We start from the raw sequence: 7,260 nt of genomic DNA on the forward strand, positions 1-7,260 counted from the left end.
AATAATTTAGTTAAAAGCAATGGTGAACAGGTGAGTTTTTAACCTTGATTTAAATAAATTTGGTGTCTCAGCTAATCTAGAGTTTTCTGGGAGTTTATTCCAGATATGAGGGGCATAGAAACTGAATGCTGCTGCTCCATATTTAGTTCTGACTCTAGGAATGGAGAGCACACCTGTCTCAGACGACCTCAGTGTTCTAGTTGGTTCATACTCAATGACGAGGTCTCTGATATATAACCCCTGGCAAAAATGATGGAATCACCGGCCTCGGAGGATGTTCATTCAGTTGTTTAATTTTGTAGAAAAAAAGCAGATCACAGACATGACACAAAACTAAAGTAATTTCAAATGGCAACTTTCTGGCTTTAAGAAACACTATAAGAAATCAGGAAAAAAAAATTGTGGCAGTCAGTAACGGTTACTTTTTTAGACCAAGCAGAGGGAAAAAAATATGGAATCACTCAATTCTGAGGAATAAATTATAGAATCATGAAAAACAAAAGAACGCTCCAACACATCACTAGTATTTTGTTGCACCACCTCTGGCTTTTATAACAGCTTGCAGTCTGAGACTTAATGAGTGACAAACAGTACTCTTCATCAATCTGGCTCCAACTTTCTCTGATTGCTGTTGCCAGATCAGCTTTGCAGGTTGGAGCCTTGTCATGGACCATTTTCTTCAACTTCCACCAAAGATTTTCAATTGGATTAAGATCCGGACTATTTGCAGGCCATGACATTGACCCTATGTGTCTTTTTGCAAGGAATGTTTTCACAGTTTTTGCTCTATGGCAAGATGCATTATCATCTTGAAAAATGATTTCATCATCCCCAAACATCCTTTCAATTGATGGGATAAGAAAAGTGTCCAAAATATCAACGTAAACTTGTGCATTTATTGATGATGTAATGACAGCCATCTCCCCAGTGCCTTTACCTGACATGCAGCCCCATATCATCAATGACTGTGGAAATTTACATGTTCTCTTCAGGCAGTCATCTTTATAAATCTCATTGGAACAGCACCAAACAAAAGTTCCAGCATCATCACCTTGCCCAATGCAGATTCGAGATTCATCACTGAATATGACTTTCATCCAGTCATCCACAGTCCACGGTTGCTTTTCCTTAGCCCATTGTAACCTTGTTTTTTCTGTTTAGGTGTTAATGATGGCTTTTGTTTAGCTTTTCCCATTTCCTTTAGGTGGTTTCTTACAGTTCCGTCATAGACGTTGACTCCAGTTTCCTCCCATTCGTTCCTCATTTGTTTTGTTGTGCATTTTCGATTTTTGAGACATATTGCTTTAAGTTTTCTGTGATGACGCTTTGATGTCTTCCTTGGTCTACCAGTATGTTTGCCTTTAACAACCTTCCCATGTTGTTTGTATTTGGTCCAGAGTTTAGACACAGCTGACTGTGAACAACCAACATCTTTTGCAACATTGCGTGATGATTTACCCTCTTTTAAGAGTTTGATAATGCTCTCCTTTGTTTCAATTGACATCTCTCGTGTTGGAGCCATGATTCATGTCAATCCACTTGGTGCAACAGCTCTCCAAGGTGTGATCACTCCTTTTTAGATGCAGACTAACGAGCAGATCTGATTTGATGCAGGTGTTAGTTTTGGGGATGAAAATTTACAGGGTGATTCCATAATTTATTCCTCAGAATTGAGTGAGTCCATATTTTTTTCCTCTGCTTGGTCTAACAAAGTAACTGTTACTGACTGCCACAATTTTTTTTTTCTTGATTTCTTATAGTGTTTCTTAAAGCCAGAAAGTTGCCATTTGAAATGACTTTAGTTTTGTGTCATGTCTGTGATCTGCTTTTTTTCTACAAAATTAAACAACTGAATGAACATCCTCCGAGGCTGGTGATTACATAATTATTGCCAGGGGTTGTATTTTGGCCCCAAACCATTAAGAGCTTTGCAGGCTAGCAGGTGAAGTTTAAAATCTATGAGTCAGTGTAAGGATCTCAGGACTGGAATGATGTGGTCCATTTTCTTGGTTTTGGTTAGGATTCGAGCAGCGGCATTTTGAATTAGCTGCAGGTGTCTGGTAGATTTTTTTTTTTTTTTTTTTTTTACTCAGACCTATAAAGATGCTCTTACAATAATTGAGCCTACTAAAGACAAATGCATGGTCAAGTTTTGCCAGGCCCTGCTGAGACAGTCTTTTTATCCCAGATATGTTCTTTAAATGATAGTAGGCTGATTTTGTAATTGTCTTTATATGCTTCTCAAAACTGAGGTCTGAGTCCATGACTACACCTAAATTTTTAGTTTGCACTGTGCTTAAGATGTAGTGAATGGAGCTGTCTACAGACTTCCAATCTCCTCTCCTAGTTACAAAAACAGCTACCTCAGTTTTGTCCTTGTTCAACTGCAGAAAATTCTGGCACATCCATTCATTTAACTGCTCAATGCATTTAATCAATGCCTTTATGGGACCATAGTCTTCTGAGGAAACTGTGATATATAATTGTGTGTCATCTGCATAGCTGTGTTAATTTATATTATTGTTTTCTTTAATCTGAGCTAATGGGAACATGTAGATGTTAAACAGTAGAGGCCCAAAGATACAGCCTTGAGGAACTCCACATGTGATTTTTTTTTTTTTTTTTTTTTTTTTTTGCTTAGACTTATAGTTACCTATCGACACAAAGTAGTCTCCGTTTTCTAAATAGGACTTAAACCAACTAAGTACAGTATTAGAAAGTCCCACCCAAGTCTCACATTAGTGGAAATACCCTGGATTTGGTTCTCACACATGGTATTGCTGTCACGAATATTGACATCATGCCTCTTGCTTTGGTGGTCTCTGATTATTCACTTATTAGGTTTACAGTTCACTGCCGTTTAATTGAACAACAACCTTATTTCTTACTACAGCGATACATCAACTCCTCAACTAAGACTGAACTTGAAGCCAGACTGCCTGATATCTTAGCTTCACGTTTGGCAAATGCCCAGTCAGTAGACAGTCTTGTGGATAGTTTAAACTCAGTGCTCAAAACTACACTCGACATGATTGCGCCACCTTTGTTAAAACCATGCCTCCCCAAAACACAGTCACCTTGGTTCAGTGATTACTTGCGTGAGCTCAAGCATAAGGCTAGAGGTCTAGAACGGAAATGGCATAGATCAAAATTAGAACTATTCCACTTTGCGTGGCGTGATGCCATCTTGGACTATAAGCCTGCACTACTGGCTACAAAGCGGACCTATTACTCTGATCAATGAAAACAGACATAACTCAAAGTTCTTGTTCGACATGGTGGCAACACTTACACATGGACAAACACCTGTAGTTCGCTCTCCTTTTACAGCAGAAGATTACTGCATTACTTTGAGAAGAAAATAGAAGACATTAGGTTAAACATATCCCAGCATGCCTTAACCCAGCCACTACACCCTACTACTGAGGTGGGTGCTGTTACTGAGGTATTACCTAGTTTTACAGAATTTGACAGTATCTCACTAGGCGTGCTGATGAAAATCGTAACGTCTACAAAAAGCACAACTTGCTTATTTGATCGTATACCAACAAAACTGTTTAAGGACCTGTGGTCCACTCTTGGGCCGACTGCGCTGGAAATGATTAATCTCTCATTAACTTCTGGATCTGTTCCTCAGTGTTTCAAATCTGCAGTGATTAAACCATTACTTAAGAAATCTAATCTTGACCCTAGTGTATTGAAAAACTATAGGCCGATATCAAATCTATCATTTTGCTCTAAAATTCTGGAACAAGTGGTTTCACGACAGCTCGTGGACCACCTTACCGAGAATAATATTTTTGAGCCACTGCAGTCTGCTTTTAGAAAATATCATTCCACAGAGACGGCTCTCACTAAAGTGGGGAATAATCTTCTGCTTGCAATGGATTCAGACACCACTACAGTTCTGGTGCTGTTAGATCTCTGCTGCGTTTGATACCGTGGATCATCAGATTCTACTTGATAGGCTGGAGAATCATTTTGGGATTACTGGGAGTGCCCTTGCATGGTTGACGTCATACTTGACCAGTCGTTCTCACTGTGTTTTGTACAATAACTTTACCTCTGACCTTTGTGACATGAAATTTGGGGTTCCACAGAAGTCCATCTTAGGCCCCCTGTTTTTCTTCATTTATATAGCACCCCTTGGGCACATATTGCAGCGTTTTGGGATTACCTTTCACTGCTATGTTGATGATACTCAGTTATACATGCCGATAACTGCTGGTAATCTCATCCACATAAAATCCCTAGAAGATTGCCTTGCATTAGTGAGAAGCTGGATGTCTAGCAACTTCCTACTTTTAAACTCTGATAAGACTGAAATGATGGTTCTTGGTCCAGTGAGACATGGGCATCAATTTGACCAGTTAACGCTTAGCCTAGGCTCATGTGTCATACATCACACTGACAAAGTGAGGAATCTTGGGTAATTTTTGATCCTTTGTTGTCCTTTGGCTTCCACATTAGAAATATTACGAGGACTGCTTTCTTCCACCTGCGAAATAGAGCGAAGATTCGTCCCATCCTGTCTATGGCTGATGCTGAAACCCTGATTCATGCGTTTGTCTCTTCTAGATTGGACTAGTGCAATGTTCTATTTCAAATCAATTTTATTTATATAGCGCCAAATCACAACAAACAGTTGCCCCAAGGCGCTTTATATTGCAAGGCAAAGCCATACAATAATTACGCAAAAACCCCAACGGTCAAAACGACCCCCTGTGAGCAAGCACTTGGCGACAGTGGGAAGGAAAAACTCCCTTTTAACAGGAAGAAACCTCCAGCAGAACCAGGCTCAGGGAGGGGCAGTCTTCTGCTATTTTCTGGTTTACCGCAGTCCAGCATTAGGGGTCTCCAATTGGTTCAAAATGCTGCTGCCAAACGTTTGACATGAAGCAGAAAGTTCGACCACATTACATCCATTTTGGCAGCTCTTCATTGGCTTCCTGTCCCAGTGAGATCAGATTTTAAGGTTCTGCTACTAGCCTATAAAATTGTTCACCGACTGGCACGTCCCTACCTAGCTAACCTAATTAAACCCTACATACCGGCCCGGGCTTTGCATTCTCAGGGTGCAGGACTACTTAACCCTCTGGGGCAGACGCCATCATATACGATGGCAGAGACCGGGTTTTACTAAATTATAAATAACTTTTTTAATGACATAAGATAGAAACTTACTTTTTTTTTTTTTGCTAAAAAGTTAACTCCGCAGACTTTCGAGCCAGCCATCGGCCATCTTTGTACTCCTCATAGAAGCTGTGTGATGATGTGCGCAATGTGAGTGTCCAATTGGAATTGGTTCACCGTCATATGGTTTTCCAAAATCCAATCATAGGGCAGATTTACCTCATGTGATAAACCAAAGATTGTTTTTTCGCACTGATGTGTTACTAGTTGGCCCATCTGAATACCCATTTGGCTTCTTGCTCCAATGCGCCCTGCGCCATTACGCATAGCCATCAGTGAAAGTGAGCAGACGCAGAGCCTCTGAGATGCTCCACTCCTTATTACCTGTGAATGTTGTTGAATAAGCCTGTCAATAGCTCTCTCGCTCCAGCGTAAAGCACTGTTTACCATATCAATGGAGCGAGGGGGGAGAGGCCGCTCCTCAGAGTGAAGCAGCCAAAGTGGGCCAAAATGTGAAAGCTGCTTTCAGAGCAGGACAGAACACTCCAAAACACAGTAGAAGTAGAAGTTTGTGATGTGACCTTTATGTAATAGCAGACAGAAATTGCTTTGAGATGAAGACAAACAAAACACATAGACCATTTTGTCTATATTGCTCAAAATGTGCATTTGTGTTTATTGTTTGAACCTTTTTGTTGTACAGTCTTTCACACAAGAGCCCAAATTACCTTTATAAAGTGTCAAAACAGTTGTTTATTATAGTTTACTGTGTGTTTTGAATAAAAATGTGTGGAAAATGATTTTCCGCTTTACTTCTTCCTTTCTTATTTCTGATTGTAAACCTTTATTACACTTATAAAACGCAACTATAGCATATATTTTTTGAAAGTACAGGTTGTCCTGAAAAAAGACATAAAACTTGATTGTGGGATGCAGGGAGAGCTGTTAACAGCAATAATAAAACATTTATGCCAGGCGAGTGAACTGTCCAAAAAATGCCCTCGGACCCCAGAGGGTTAATGTCCCTAGGGTGAATAAGAAGTCTGCAGGTCGCAGAGCTTTCTCTTATCATGCCCCTGTTCTGTTGAATGATCTCCCTGCGTCAATAAAACAATTAGATTCTGTAGAGACTTTCAAGTCCAGACTTAAGATGCACTTATTTTCCCTTTCATATGGCTAGCATACTGGCATAGTATGTTACTATGCTTTTTACCTCTATTTCATTTTATTAGGAAATGGAGTGTGTCGCGGCCTAAAGTTTATCTAAATTCTGGGTCTTTTAGTGAAGCTTAGGGCTCGTGGCCGGCGATCACCTTAGTATTTCCTGTTTTTCTTGTTGATTAATGCTGACAAATTACACTGTATTTGTTGTCTTTCTGATGCTTGATTCTGCTTTTTCTTTTCTGTCTTTTTGAGCTGCGTCTCCATCCAGAGATGGGTGTGGTATCTGTTTCGGAAACCCTCCTGTCCTGTGCACCGGCAACATTTCCTGTATGTTCGTTTTGTGAATTATTCTGTAATTTGTGTCTGTAGCATGGCCCAAGCAGACAGTCACCCCTTTGAGTCTGATCTGCTTGAGGTTTCTTCCTCAGAGGGAGTTTTTCCTTACCACTGTTGCTGTGGGGGTTGGTAAGGTTAGACTTTTCTTGTGTTAAGCTCCTTGAGGCAACTGTTGTGATTTGGTGCTTTATAAATGAAAAAAAATTTAATTGAAATTGAAATTGCATCCTTCCCCTAAACCATGATGTTGAACAATCTTTGTTTTCAGGTCATTAGGTGTTTAGAGGATCCCATATTGCCACTCATTAGAAGAGATGCAAAGAGGAGAAACATTTGCAAATGGCCACCTTAAATACCCTTTCACATGATTGGATTCACCTGTGTAAGGAGGTCACGGGTCAGTGAGCTTACTAAACCAATTTTGTGCTCCAGTAATTAGTGCTAAATGTATTGAAATCAATATAGTGACAAGGGTGCCCAAATTTATGCACCTGCTTAATTTTGTTAAATAATTATTGCACACTTTCTGTAAATACTGGAAACGTCATTATAAAGGAAGTTATAAAGGAAAAATTAAATTCATCAGGGGTGCCCAAACATTTGCATACAGTTGTACAGAGAATATCT

Source organism: Thalassophryne amazonica, chromosome 5 (genome assembly GCF_902500255.1).
Source record: "Thalassophryne amazonica chromosome 5, fThaAma1.1, whole genome shotgun sequence".
NCBI lineage: Eukaryota > Metazoa > Chordata > Actinopteri > Batrachoidiformes > Batrachoididae > Thalassophryne > Thalassophryne amazonica.